Source organism: Felis catus, chromosome B4 (genome assembly GCF_018350175.1).
Source record: "Felis catus isolate Fca126 chromosome B4, F.catus_Fca126_mat1.0, whole genome shotgun sequence".
NCBI lineage: Eukaryota > Metazoa > Chordata > Mammalia > Carnivora > Felidae > Felis > Felis catus.
Genome location: NC_058374.1, coordinates 10,408,716 through 10,423,085, shown reverse-complemented (window position 1 = coordinate 10,423,085; position 14,370 = coordinate 10,408,716). Strand labels below are relative to the sequence as shown.

At 41.5% G+C, this 14,370-nt stretch overlaps 1 protein-coding gene across 3 annotated transcripts in view; it reads right to left on the bottom strand.

Annotated features, from left to right (window-relative positions):
* The window catches only part of CELF2 (CUGBP Elav-like family member 2), an 840,819-nt gene that overhangs the window by 424,555 nt on the left and 401,894 nt on the right, over positions 1-14,370 (bottom strand). The gene's annotated exons all lie outside the window — the stretch shown is intronic.

Sequence of the window (14,370 nt, the reverse complement as noted above, 5' to 3'; positions counted from 1 at the left end):
GCATTTTACATTCCCACTTTTAGTGTGCAAGAGCATATAACAGTCCCAGTATGTCTCCCCTCACCATGATTTGGTACAATCTTTTTAAATATACTTATTAGAATAGGTGTATAGTGGTAATTCATTGTAGATTTAATTTAGATTTCCATTATTAGGGAACTACTAATTAGGGAACAACTAATTATTAGGGAACTACTAATGATGTTGGCCATCTTTTCATATGCTTATTTGACATCTACATAACTTCTTTGGAGAAGTGCCTATTCAAATCATTTACCCAGTATTTAAAATATTGGGTTTTCCTCTTATTGTTGAATTTTGAGGTTCTTTATCGGACCTATAATTTACAAATTTTTCTCATCTGCAACTTGTCTTTTCATTCTCTTAAGGGTTACTCTCAGACAGATTTTTTTTTTTAATGAAGTCCAATTTACCAACTTTTGGATTATTCCTTTTAGAGTTGTATCTAGGAATCTTTGCCTACTCAAAGTCACAAAGAGTTTCTCCAATGTTTCCTCCTAGAAGTTTTATAGTTTTAAGTTTTGTATTTAGTCCCGTGATATTTTGGGTTAATTCTTTTTATCTGAGACAAAGATCAAAGTTTGATTATTGCATGTGGATGTCTAGTTGGTACAGCACCATATGTTGAAAAACGTATCATTTCCCCATTGCATTCTTGTTATCAATCAGGTGTCCATACATGTGTAGGTCCCTTTCTGGGTTCTCTATTCTGTTCTCTTTATCTATTTGTCTAATTTTGTATCAATATCACAGTTGTCATTACTGCAGATTGATAGTAAGTCTTGGAATCTTGTAGGGTTAGCCTTCCATCTTTGTTCTTCCTTTTCAAAGTTATTTTGGTTACTTTAGGCCCTTTGCATTTCTCCATGAATTTCAGTCAATTTCTACAAGAAAAGTGTGCTGAGATATTGATTGATATTGCATTATATCTATAGATCCACTCAGAGAAAATTGACGTTTTAACAATATTGAAACTTCTGAACCATGAATCAGTGCATCTCTCTGTTTATTTAGGTCTTCTCTAATTTCCTGCAATGTTTTGTGGTTTTCAGCACATCTCTTTTGTCGGATTTATTCCCAAGCACTGAATATTTTCAATGGTGTCATAAAAGGTAGTAAACAGAAATACAATTTGCTATTATATATAGATCTTATATCCTGCTAACTTGCTAAGCTTGTTTATTAGTGCTAAAAAGCTTTTTTGTAAATTCTGTAGAATTTTCTAAAAAGGCAATCGTGTTGGTTTTGACTAGGCATTGTACTTCTTCTTCATCCACGTCTTTCACGTCGCACCTTTCTACCACAGTCTTGCTGATTATACTGGCGAGAATCCATATGATGTTGAATAAAAGTGGAAAGGCTTGTCCCTGATCTCAGATGCAAATCATTAAGTACTTTGCTATTAAGTATGACAATAGCAGTGAATTTTTCATATCAGATTGAGGAAGTTTCTGTCTGTTCCCAGTTTGCTGAGGCTTTTTTTTTCAGGAGTAGATGTTGCATTCTGTCAAATCCTTTTCGGCATTTATTAGATGATCGTATAGTTATTCTCTTTCAGTTCGTTAATACAGTGAGCTACAGTAATTGATTTTTAAATGTTGCATGCCTGCCATAAAACGTATATGGCCATCATGAATTTTCCTTTTTTACATATTGTGGATTCAATGTGCTAAAATTTTGTTTAGAATTTTTGCATCTATGCTCACACGAATGTTGATCTGCAGTTTTCTTAGAACATCTTTGTCTGGTTTTGGTAGCAAGGTCACACTGGTCACATAGATTGAATTGGAAGTATTCCCTCCTTTTTGATTTTCTGGAAGAGTTTGTGTAGAATTGTATTATTTCTTCCTGAAATGTTTGGTAGAATTTACAAACAAACCTCTCTGGGTCTGGAGTTCTCTTTGTATATATACAAGTATATATAAAGTATATAACTCCTAATTAAATTTCTTATTAGATATACGGCTATTCAGGTATTTTATTTATTCTTGAGTAATCTGGCTTTCAAGGAATGTATTCACTTTACCTAAGTCAGCAGTCAGTCCATAGCCTACAACTAAGAATGTTTAAAAATTTTTTTTTAATTGAAAAAAAAGTATGTGACATAGACCATATGTGATCTTCAAAGCTTAAATTTTTTACTATCTGGCCCTTTACAAAAAAAAAAAGCCTGTTTTGACCTCTAATCTAAGTTTTTAATTTGCTGGCATAAAGTTGTTCATATTACCCCCTTATTATCCTCTAAAATAGCTATGGAATCTCTAGTGATGTCACATCATTTATTTTTTATATTAGGAAGTGAGGGTTTTTTTCCTCCCCCCAGTCAGTCTAGTTAGAGGCTTAGCCATTCCTTTTATTAATCTCAGAGAACTGGCATTTGGTTTCATTCATTTTCTGTGTTGTTTTTCTGTCTTCTATTCCACTCTCAACTTTATTGTTTCCTTTCTTCTACATATTTCGTGCTTAAGTAGGTCTTCTTTTTGTAGTTTCTTAACGTGGAAATTGAAGTCACTGATTTGAGACTTATCTTTGTTTCTAATATAGGGGGTTAAAAGTCCCCATAAAACTGTTTAGTGACATTGCACAAATACCGATATGCTATGTTTTCGTGTTTATTCAGTTCAAAATATTTACTAATTTTCCACTTGATTTGACACATGGATTCTCCAGAAGTATGTTGTTTTAGCTGCAAATATTTACAGATTTTGTTATCGATTTCTAATTCAATTCTGTTTTGTCCAAGCGTGTGCTCTGTGTCATCTGAATACTCTTAAACTCATTGAGACTTGTTTTATGGGCCAGAATGTGGTCTATTTTGTTAAATGTTCCATATGTGCTTGAAAAGAATATGAATTCTGTTGCTGCATGTAATGTTCTAGAAATGTCGATTAGGTCAATTTAGTTCAAGTGTTGTTCAAATCTTTTATGCTCTTACTGATTGCTTGCCTACGTGTTCCATCAATGATTGAGAGAGGAGTGTTAAAGTCTCTCACCATGGTGGAATTGTCTATTCTTCTATCAGTTTGTGCTTCATGTATTTTGAATCTCCACTGTTAGATACACAAAAGTTTAGGACTCTCGGTACATTGATGAATTGACCCCTTTATCATTACCAGATGACCCTCTGTATCTCTAGTAACATTCTTTTCTCTGAAATGTACTCTGTCCCTATTAATAGAGTCATTCCAACTTCTGGAGGATAAATGTCCAAAGTCAAGGTATCAGCAGGGCCATGCTTCCTCTGAAAACTCCAGAAAAGAAACTTCTTTGCCTCTTCCAGCTTTTGTTACCTGCCAGCACCTCTGTCTCTACTGTCACATGTCCATCTTTCCCGTGTGTGTCTAAGTCTCTGCATCTCCTCTCTTCTTTTTATAGAACAACAGTCATATTGGATTTAGAGCTCAAACTAATCCAGAATGTCCTCCTCTTACCTAGTTACATCTGCAAAGACCCTGTTTCTATAAAAGGTCACATTCTGAGACTCTGAGTAGACATGATTTTGGGGGGATACTATTGAATCCAGAAGAGTCTGCCTTCTGGACCCCCAAAATTCACATTCATACCATATGCAAAATACATTCACTTCATCTCAACATCCCCCAAAGGTTTAACCCATTCCAGCATTAACTTTAAATTCAAAATCTCATCTAAGTATCATCACTTCAAAAAAGTTCCAGGATGCCTGGGTGGCTATCTGTTAAGCATCTCACATGTCTGACTCTTGATTTCGGCTCAGGTCATGACATCACGACCGTGAGATCGAGCCCCACATTGGGCTCAGTGCTGGCATGGAGCCTGCTTAAGATTCTCTCCTTCCCCCCCATCCTCTCTCTTTCTCTCTCTCAAAAAAAAGCTCCAAATATCATTATATAAAGTATCTAAATTAGGCATGGGTGAGATTGTGGGCATGATATATCCTGGGAGAATTCCTGTCCATGTGTGGACCTGTGTTACTCAAAAATAAGTTATCTGCTTCCAAAGTACAATTGTGGGCAGACATAAGATAGATACTCTCATTCTAGAGTAGAGGGAAGCAGGGAACAGGAGCAGAGGAGGAGGGGAGGAGGGGAGGAGGGAGAGAAGGGGAGAGAGAGAGAGAGAGAGAGAGAGAGAGAGAGAAAGAGAGAAAGAGAGAAAGAGAGAGAGGAGGAGAGGAGGCAGGGAGGCATGGGGAGGTGGAGAGATTGAGAGAGAGAGAGAGAGAGAGAGAGAAAGAGAGAGAGAGAGAAAGAGAGAGAGAGAGAGAGAGAGAGAGAGAGAGAGAAACTGAATAAAGGAGCCATTGGTCTAAACAGATTTGCAACCCAGCAGAGAAAGTACCATTAGGCTTCAGAGCCGGAGAATAACTCTTGGATGCTTGGTCCATCTTGCGGGTCCACAAAGGCTGAGCCAGCTCTGGCCTCTGGGCTGGCAGAGTTCCCATCAACCCCTGCCTCTGAGCCCACAGGAGGCCCGAGAGCCCCTCCCCAGGGTCCGTCTCTCTGACCTCTCCATCTGTAGCTCCAGTCCTCAGAGCCATTCTTCCATTTTATTGAAAAGTGAAGCCTGTTTGTAGCTGAGTCGTTCCATCAGCCCCTTCCTGCTGGTAGAATCCCAGAAGTCAGACAGCCTCCTGCCATTTCACCCTGCCTCTGTCCCCTTCTGTTCAAACTGTAAGTGTTTTTGCTGATATGATGCTTTCCAAAATCTTGTCGGTCTTCCGTGTGTATCTTGGGGATCCACACCATTACACAGGGGGGTTCTCTACAGATTCTTCTTGGACAAGCCATCTCTATTCCCGGCTTCTGCTGGGATGACTGATTGGATCCAAGAGTCACACGCCTGATCTCTTCAGCACAGGTCCCTGCTGCCACACCCTTGGCTTTGTTTCCAGGGCACCCTCTGGAGAGGCTGAGAATTTCCCCAGTCATCAAGTTCTGATTCTACTGCTTACCAGTTCCTTCCCCGATTTATTTTTTTCTCTTCTCTCATTTTACTATAAGCAACTGGGAGAAATCAAGCCACAGTTTCCACACTCCACTTGAAGTCTCCTCAGCTAAAGATCCAAGTTCGTGGCTTCTAAGCTGTACTTTCCCCCAATCACTGGAATGCAATTCAACCAAGTTTTCTGCCATTTCGTGACAAGAACTGCTTTTTCTCTGGTGTCCAACCACACGTCTGTCCTGAGGCCTCTCACCAGAAACACCTGAAGGTTCACAAGTCTACCAACATTCTGTTCATGGTGGTACCAGTGTCCCCTATGTCAGGAGCTTTCTCCACCAAGACCTTCATTCACTTCCTTCTGAGTGTCCACCCGAATCACCTTTAATGTCTACATATCACCAACAACCTTTCCAAGGCAATCTAAACTTTTTTTTTAGCAGGTACCCAAAATTCTTCCAGCTTCTACTCATTATATGATCCCAAAGCCACGTCCACATTATCGGTGACAGCGGTACTCCACTTCCAGTACCAAGATCTCCATTCATTTCTTAGGACTGCTCTACCTCATTGCCAGAAACTGGGTGGATTAAAACAATAGAAATGTATTTCCTCACAGTTCTGGAGGCAAGAAGTCTGAGTTCAAGGTGTTGGCAGGGTCATGCTCCCTCTGAAGTCTCTAGGGAAGAACCTCTTGCCTCTTCCTAGCTTCTGGTTGTTGTTGACAATCTTTAACATTCCTTGGCTTGTAGCAATATTATTCCTTTTTTTTTTTTTAAGTTTATTTATTTATTGGGGGGGGGTTGGGGCAGAGAGAGAGAGAGAGAGAGAGAGAGAGAGAGAGAGAGAATCCCAAGCAGGCTCTGCACTATCAGCACAGAGCCCAACACAGGGCTTGAACCCACAAACCATGAGACCATGACCTGAGCCAAAATCAAGAGCTGGATGCTTACCCAACTTGAGCCACCCAAGTGCCCCATAGCAATATCATTCCAGTCTCTGTCTGCATTCACATGTCCTTCTTCCCCGTGGCTCTGTGTCTGTGTTTCCTCCCCTCTTCTTTTTTTAAATTTATTTTTTTAAGGGCTTATTTATTTCTGAGAGAGAGAGAATGCGAGCTGGGAGGGGCAGAGAGAGGGAGGGAGATACAGAATCTGAAGCAGGCCCCAGGCTCTGAGCTGTCAGCCCAGAGCCCGACGTGGGGCTCGAACCCACAAACCATGAGATCATGACCTGAGCCGAAGTCAGACACTTAACTGACTGAGCCTCCCACGCACCCCTCCTCCCCTCTTCTTATTAGGACACCAGTCATGTTGGATTTAAGAGCCACCCTCCCCCAGCATGCTCTTGTCTTCACCAATTACATTCTCAAAGACTCTATTTTCACATAAGATACATAAGATTCTAGGTGGATGTGAATTTGGGGGAGGCAGGCACTGTTCAACCCAGTATATAGGGTGTGCCTTTCTCATCCTTTTACTTTTAACCTATTTATATTTTTACATTGGCAGTGCCTTTCTTACAGGCAGCAATTAGTCAGGGTCTTGCTCGATGTATAGCTTATTATTCCTTAAGACAAGACCCTTCCATGTACGGTACCCACTGCTCTGTGAATCCTGAGGTCGTCCTCTGTGGCTGATGGAAACAGGCAGTATTTGTAGCCCTGTGTGAGTGCCAGTCACTAATACTTCTAATCCTTTCTGATGGCTCTTCCCCTCCCCGCCCCCGCCTCTAGTAGTTTCTTAATATTGATAAGCTGACCAGTAGTCAGTTGAGTACTCCAGAGGAACCTTCCAGAGATGTCTGGGTTTTTCTCTTTGTGGCTCTCTGCTCTCCAGTACTCATGTGAATCCTAGCCATGTTGGTGTTCCAAGGCTCCCAGCTTTGTGTCCTCAACCCAGAGGGGTCCGCCCCACCTACCTGGCTCCTCCCACCCCATGCTCTGGCCTGGAAGTCCTCTCGACCCTGTGAGCTGGGGGCAACTCAGAGCTCACCTCACTTGTCTCTCATTTCTTAAGGATCACTATCCTTCATCATCTGGTGACCAGTGTCTTGAAAACTGTTGTGTTTTTCTTTAAAAATCTATTTAATGTTTTACTCTACTTGTGCAGTATATCTTGTCCCTTTTTCTCACTGTTTCATCAGACAGGAAGGCAAATCTAGGGCCCATTACTCTACATTGGTCAGAGGAGAAATCCCCCAGCTGACTTGTCGTGAATTAGAAAATAAGCTTCCAATTTTGTTATTATAGTTAAGATTAAAATGTGCCAGGTGGGTAATACTGTCAAGTTCACCTCAAGATGACTGATATCTCTTTGCTAGAAAAAAACAGCTTTACGGGGGGACTTCACAAAGGACATTAGGAAGTGGCACAATAACGTGGGTCACAAGTCTGAACGCCTGGGTTCAAATCTCGGTTCTGTCCCCTGTTGTGCATGTGACCTTGAGCAAGTTTCTCACCCCTTGGCACCTCAGTGTCCTTGACTGTAAAATGTGGCTAAATCTGGACTCCCGTGAGGATGTAAGGTCCTATCAGATACCCATACACTCAGCACAGTGCCAGGCATGTAGCGACTGGCATTCAATTCTCAATAAATGTTAGCGATCATTATTCCTTCTACTTCGCAATACTGCCTAGAGACCACAGGTGTGAGCAAACGTAGGAGAAATTTTTTAAAAATAAAGCTTTAGGTTCCTCAATGAACAGACATTTTCCAGTTTATAAACAGAGTGTGAAATCATGTTAGATTTCCAGGGGATCCAACATCAGAGTGGATTCACCATAGGGTAGCAGGTAGAGTAAGTTTGGGTATTGACTCAGTGCCATTTAAAAACATTGTGCCTGACAGGCTGTCTGTTTTCAACATCAATGTATTTTCAGGTGGCATATTGTACAGTTAATCACGGTAAATTTCTCTTTCTAGTTAACCATCCTTTCCCTAAGTTCAGACAAGCTTTTATAACTAACTGCCTATAAACCAGACCTATTGGTAAGATTGATTGTCGATGATACAAACCAGTAGCTGTGAGGTCTCTATGCTAGAGGAATTTTCACATTATCTTTTAAACTGCCCCATGTAGCTGTGGCTTTGATAAAGAGGATCCGCTTTAGAACAATACCAGCAAAATCAAATTACACTTAGAATCTCACTGTGTGGTCAGGCTACTTACAATATCAAAGCTTAGCAATTTTACACATTACATTAAAGCCATCATGTTGGTGCTACTGAACTGGTCAGATGATTCATCTCAGGAAATCCAGTAATATGTTACCAACTCTTATACTCAGACTCCAATTTTATTCTATTTGGCTCTTTATAATCTATTTTAAAACTCACATTATACCTCCTCTCTAAGCTGCAAATTTTGGCCTCTGGCCCAGAGAGGTAAACCTCTGAGATTATTTCCAATTCTTCTTGGGCCCCAAAGGAAAAATCTATCACTTGCACTCTCTTTGTCCTATGAGGATCAGGTCAAAAACATTTTTTGTTAAAATTATCTTTAAGGTTCGGACTCACATTTATTACTGCCACCATTATTAACACGGTCATTCCAGTCCAAGAACTTGGGTTCTAGAACGCATAAAGACCATCCATCCGTTGCTTACCTTCCGAGACTCAGTTTGCTCTGGGAACCCTGTGTGGGAGAGCCAGGCCACGGTTCAGGTCCTGCAGCCACGTACAAGAATGTTGTGGCAGCTTTCTACCCTTATAAATCTCGCGTTCCGCCCCTGTCTGACTCTGGGGTTTAAGCTGTTTGCTCCCGACCTCATGGCAGTTGATATGGCAACCATGTGGACTGCAGAGTAACTGCTGGATGCCTCAGATATCCTGACACTTCTATCATCTTAGGGCTCAAATAATTAAGATCTTTCTATATGTGTAATTGCTTCCGCGCCATTCAGTAACTTGCTGTGTGGCCTTGAGCGAGTAATTTACCCTCTCTTGTGTCTCTGTGTGAAATGCCCTGCATCTGTGAAAGACGAAGAATTTTCCTGACCTCTCTCATCGGGATTTGGGCTGGATTAATTTGTTGCTATATTTAAAGGGCAGTTAATTCTAATCCTTGCTTCAAAGCAAAATGTGAGAATGTTCTGATCTCATGCTATCCGGGATGCCCCCAAGGAGCCAGTGTTAGAAGCAAAACAATCAAGAGGAAATAATCGTAAGAGAAGGAGGACCATAGGAAGTAATTTCACATTTGGCTTTTTGGCCCTTCCTCTCTCCTTCTCTCAAGCACTATTATCTCCACCTGAATGTAAGTAATGACTAGACCTGGCCCTTGTTCACAAACACATCTTCCTGTGCTCGCCTTGGACAATAACAATCCAAATCATCTTCATGTGTTTTGTATCTTCTCCGGTGCTGCAGGATGCCCTCCCCTATGATGGAAAACAAAACTTGGGAGTGACATTGGCAGTTTTCCAGTGAACTGGGGCAACACGAAGAGGCTGACAGTGGGTCAGAGGAATGACTAGCTCAAGTTCCATATGTGCCCCAGATAGTTCAGGTCACCATGCAAACTGATTTTGCCATTACTATATAAGGCAAATAACAATAAAAAAAAAACCTATTAATGAGACCGTTCATGAGATGGATATGCTAATAACTTGCAAGTTCTACATCAGCCTTTGTGACTGAAAGTCTTTTTAAAAGGAATTATTTTAGGATGCCTGGGTGGTTCAGTCAGTGAAGCGTCCAACTCTCCATCTCGGCTCAGGTCACGATCTCACGGTTCATGGGTCTGAGCCCCACACTGGGCTCTGTGCTGACAGATCAGAGCCTGGAACCTGCTTTGGATTCTGTGTCTCCCTCTCTCTCTGCCCCTCCCCCGTTATCTCTACTCCCCCTCCCCACCTCAAACAAACAAACAAAAATAAAACAAAAACAAAAACAACCAACTTTAAAAAGGAATCATTTCATTGAGAGTAAACACAGCTTACAAGAACAGATAGGTGTGCCATTCCATGTGAATGGAGAAGATCGGAAGAGCTCACACTCTGAAAGAGAGTGTGCACAACATCAGGTCAAGGAGTGATGAGGTACAGAGAGAAATTAGGGGGAGGTGAGACAGAAAGAGCACCAGGAACCTGGGCTGCAGAGGCTTCTGGTTGCAGAAGTGACTTTGGACAAGTGATGTGATGTCTGTGGTCCCTAGAGAAACTTTCTGCTCTAACAGTCTCTGATTGTGATCCTAGAAAAATCTTAGAAGTTGGGGCGCCTAGATGGCTCAGTTGGTTGAACATCCAACTCTTGATTTCAGCTCAGGTCACGATCCCAGGGTTGAGGGATTGAGCCCTGCGTCAGGCTCTGTGCCGAGTGTGTGGGGCCTGCCTGAGATTCTCTCTCTCCGTCTCTCTGCTCTTGCCCAGTGTGCTCTCTAAACAAGTAAATAAATAGCATTGGAATCTCAGTCTCTTAAAAAAAAACACATAAGCTCTCCAGATTTTTACCAAATCCATGCTTTTCACTTATTCTTTTATTGTTTCTTGCTCTCAAAAGCAGGGTTCAAGAAAACAACAAAAAACAATGTCGCTAATTAGGAGTCTCTGTTTGGGCTCTAATTAAAGATTTTATTGCATATCATTGCTTGTACTACTTGATAAATGTCTGTGTCTTTACGAAACCTTCAAGACAAATGTGTTTTTAAGAATACGGCTTGCAAATAATACCAAGAAGGAAGGGTCATCAGGAGACCTTGCATTCGTCTAACACTCAGTATGCATCATGTCATTTGGTTCTCCCAGCGATCCTGTGAGGATTGAAGGCCCAATATTAACAACCTTTACAGAGGAAACAACAGGCTTAGAGTGATTAACAGACTCTCCAAGACCACAGAGGTAATAAGTGACAGAACTGAGACGCGAAGACAGAGGTTATTTGACCTTAAGGCCTGGAGCCCTGTAAATCCATCCATCCGGCTCATCTAGCTAATAAACATCGAAGGAACAACGAAGAGGAGTGAAGTGAGGCCTGGAGCCGGAGATGTGTGCTGAAGTCCCCGCCCTGCCTCTTCAAAGCTGTCTAAGTTGCGTCAAGGATCTGAGCTGCTGTTTGCTCATTTGAAAAATGGGAGGTATGATCCATACCTCCCAGGGTTGTTATAAGAATGAAATTACATGCGCTGATGGATTTAAGTACCTGGTACTACATCTGGAACCTAGAAAGAATTCAGTAAAATCTGCCTATTATTATGATTACCATTATAGACGATGAACGGTAACACTTTTGGATTTTGTCATTTCCAGCTTTCAATTCCCGGCGCTAACAACTACCCTTTCAAACCTCTTTTAGAAGAAGGAATAGCAAATCTTTCACTGAGTTTGACTGCGAACGTTATTAGGGGAGTACTGCTTGCTTCCCACCCAAATGGCCTGCTTTGGCTAAAGATTTACATCAGAGAGGGTTGACAATACCCAGAAAGGGTGGTCAATTCCCAGTCGTTCACACTAACATATAGGAAAATCAGTATGCATGCTCCTGAACAGCCAATCCAAAAGTCATTTACATTTGATCTGACCTAAAGTATGTATGTCTAATCTTTCGGAAGTAATCTTAAACAAAAGAGAAAATCACTCTGAACACTGAGATGCCTCACTCTCTCTCTTCTTTAATCACTGTCCTCTCTCTTTTCTGCTGTGGAGAGCAACCAAAACCAGATTTTACCTCTCCCAGGAAACATCCTCCCTTCCAGGGCAGAAAGGAACATAATGTTCCAGAAGGCACTGTCTTATGACAAATGGACAAGCAGTAAATGACATTACATTCATCTTAATCAGACTGGATTGAAAAATTCAGTGAAACAATAAAACAGCATTTGCAAGGATTTGTTGTAATACTGAACAACTGAATGCTGCATTATGCTTTTTAGTTTCCAAAGCAGTCTTTCCATGACAGCGTACAGAGCTCAGCCAGTCTGATAAGTTGGCCTCAAATAATGCAGCTGGTGAGGGGCAGATGTGGTTAATTCTCAAGTCACTAAATTCTCAAGTCCCAAATTGGGATTTGGGAAAAAATAAACACTCCTCTTCATTACTTTGACCCCACACTTTACATCTCAGGAGTCTGCAAACTTTTGATTTTGGGCTAGAAGATGAAGTTCAAAGTTGATCGACAATTGTGTAGAACTCTCCTAGCCGTAACTTCTCCAAATTTTTCGTGCACAAGAAAGACTCTACACTCAACAAGGAATTACTGTGGAGTCCAGATGGGCTATTTACTTTTCTCCGAATCAGGCCCAGGGTTTGAATCGTACTACTCTGGGGGAGCTCTCTCCGTTATACTGTCCAGTTGCAAATCCCGGCGGGAGGGGTGTTCTGCGCTTTCTTGGCCAGCAGGTGTGTGGTTAGCGATGACACAACCACGTTCTTCCTAGCAGTGCTCAAATGCAGGCTAGATTGGACACTGCCCATTACTTCTATGAGAAAGCAAAGGTCTGATTGACATGGGCCAGAGCCCACAGGAGGTCTTTTGAAATAAAACTTGTCAACCCCTAGATCTTGCATATCTCTGGTTCTCCAGTTCTGCTGACCTATATGCAAAAAAACCCACTGATCTTAATGAAGAAACTACTCACAATAATGCACACTTGGCTTTGGGGATACAAAAAAAAGAAAAAAAAAAAAGTACTGCCTACAGTGATAAACATCAGCGTATTTATCACTGTTTCGTACCATGCTGTCTGAAAAAGAAACACCCCGGGCCCCTGTGAGTAGAGTACAGTATATGATTTCTTTGAAACTTCATTACGTGTAGATTAACCCCTACAAAATGCCTCTATCACATGGAATTACTGGAAAGAGGTGAAAACAACAAGAAAGCAAATCCGTGGATTTCAGAGTGAAAATCCCCCAGGCTTACTTTCTTCTCTGTTGGATCTGCCCACATGAAGATTTTATATTAGAGGATTTTAAATTCTACAACCTTTTTCTGCTTTCTTCATCACAGAAGGTTTTACATTAAGAGTTTTACATTCTTGGGCCAGGTAAGAAATACAAAAGAGGGTGATGGGTTGCCCCTTTGACTAGCTGGTATTTCTTCTCTCTGGGCACAGATTGATTCAATCATTGGATAGCACTCACTGAGAGTTCATGATTTTGCTTGAGCAGGGCAGGAATACTGGGGTGAGAGTCACCAGAGGCTCACGGCCCCAAGAAGCTCACAATCTATGGAGGAGGAAGAGGGACAGATCATGTGGTAGATAAGTGACAATGAATTGGTTATAAAAGAGTCAGTACTACATGTTAGTGGATTTCAGAAAAGAGATACTCATTGGCTTTGATGAGAGGTGGCATCTGGACCTCACAGAAGACGTGGAAGGTCACCAGAAGAAAAGCAGTATTTCAGGCACAGGAGAATAGCTCAAGCCAAGTCAGGGAGGCATGAAAAAGTTCAAGTTTGGGGAAGGCAGGCTTGTCAGTGTGGCTCGAGTCATATGTTCACGGGACCCACATGAGAGCTGCTGGACAAGGCTTTTAAAATAGAAGACCCCACTCTCCGTGTGTTACATGCATAAATACCATCGCATGCTGCTCTATAACCAAGTGGTAAGTTTTAGCTGTGCTTAAAAGTTACGCTTTGACATGAAACTGCTCCCCCAACTTTTCTCCCAACAGACTTCAATTCACAGGAAAGCCTCCTCCATGCCCCTTAATACCCTGTGTGCACAATTAAATTTCCTTCGGAATGTTTCCAGTAAGCCAGTCATGCCTTGAAGGAATGTTCTTTATGTTCCCCTCAAACCCGAGGTGGTTTTTTCCCCCCACCATTTAAATCTCTTGTCATTTAGAAATGTAGTAACCCAAATAATGTGCCATTTCATCCATAAATCGTGGGCACATATACAAGTTGACAGGCTAAGCAGTCCCTGTACACCCAGCTAGAGCATCACAAGTACTTCCAACTTGGCTCCAAGGACTTGCCAAGACAATTTTTAATTTTTCAACTTCATGTTCTACCTGGAGCTATGATATATGAATTTCTAAGACACAGAATAAAAGAACACCCATTTAAAAAAAAAAAAACTTTTCCAAGTGTACATGGTGCCCTGAAAGTGGTCCGAAAAAATGCACACAAGCAGCCACACAGTCTAATCTCTATTATGTGTACATAGGTTTCTGTACTTTAAGTACTTGTTATTCTCACTCTACAGAAGCCTAGAAAATCAATGGAACAAGAGGCCTCGTCGATTCCATTGAACTTTGCAAACTACCACACTGTCATAATAATATGTACCGAAATGCCTGCCCAGACTGCTTACATAACACGGCTCTTATCACATGAGATTTATCAGCAGCCACATTTTTCTTAGTAGGCTGGAGCCCAGTGAAGTCAATGGTGAGAGAGACCTATTAATCACAGTTGAACTTCGTGTGCTATCTGTGATACCTTGTAAAAAGGAGGGTGATAAAAAAGATGCATAGTGACACTC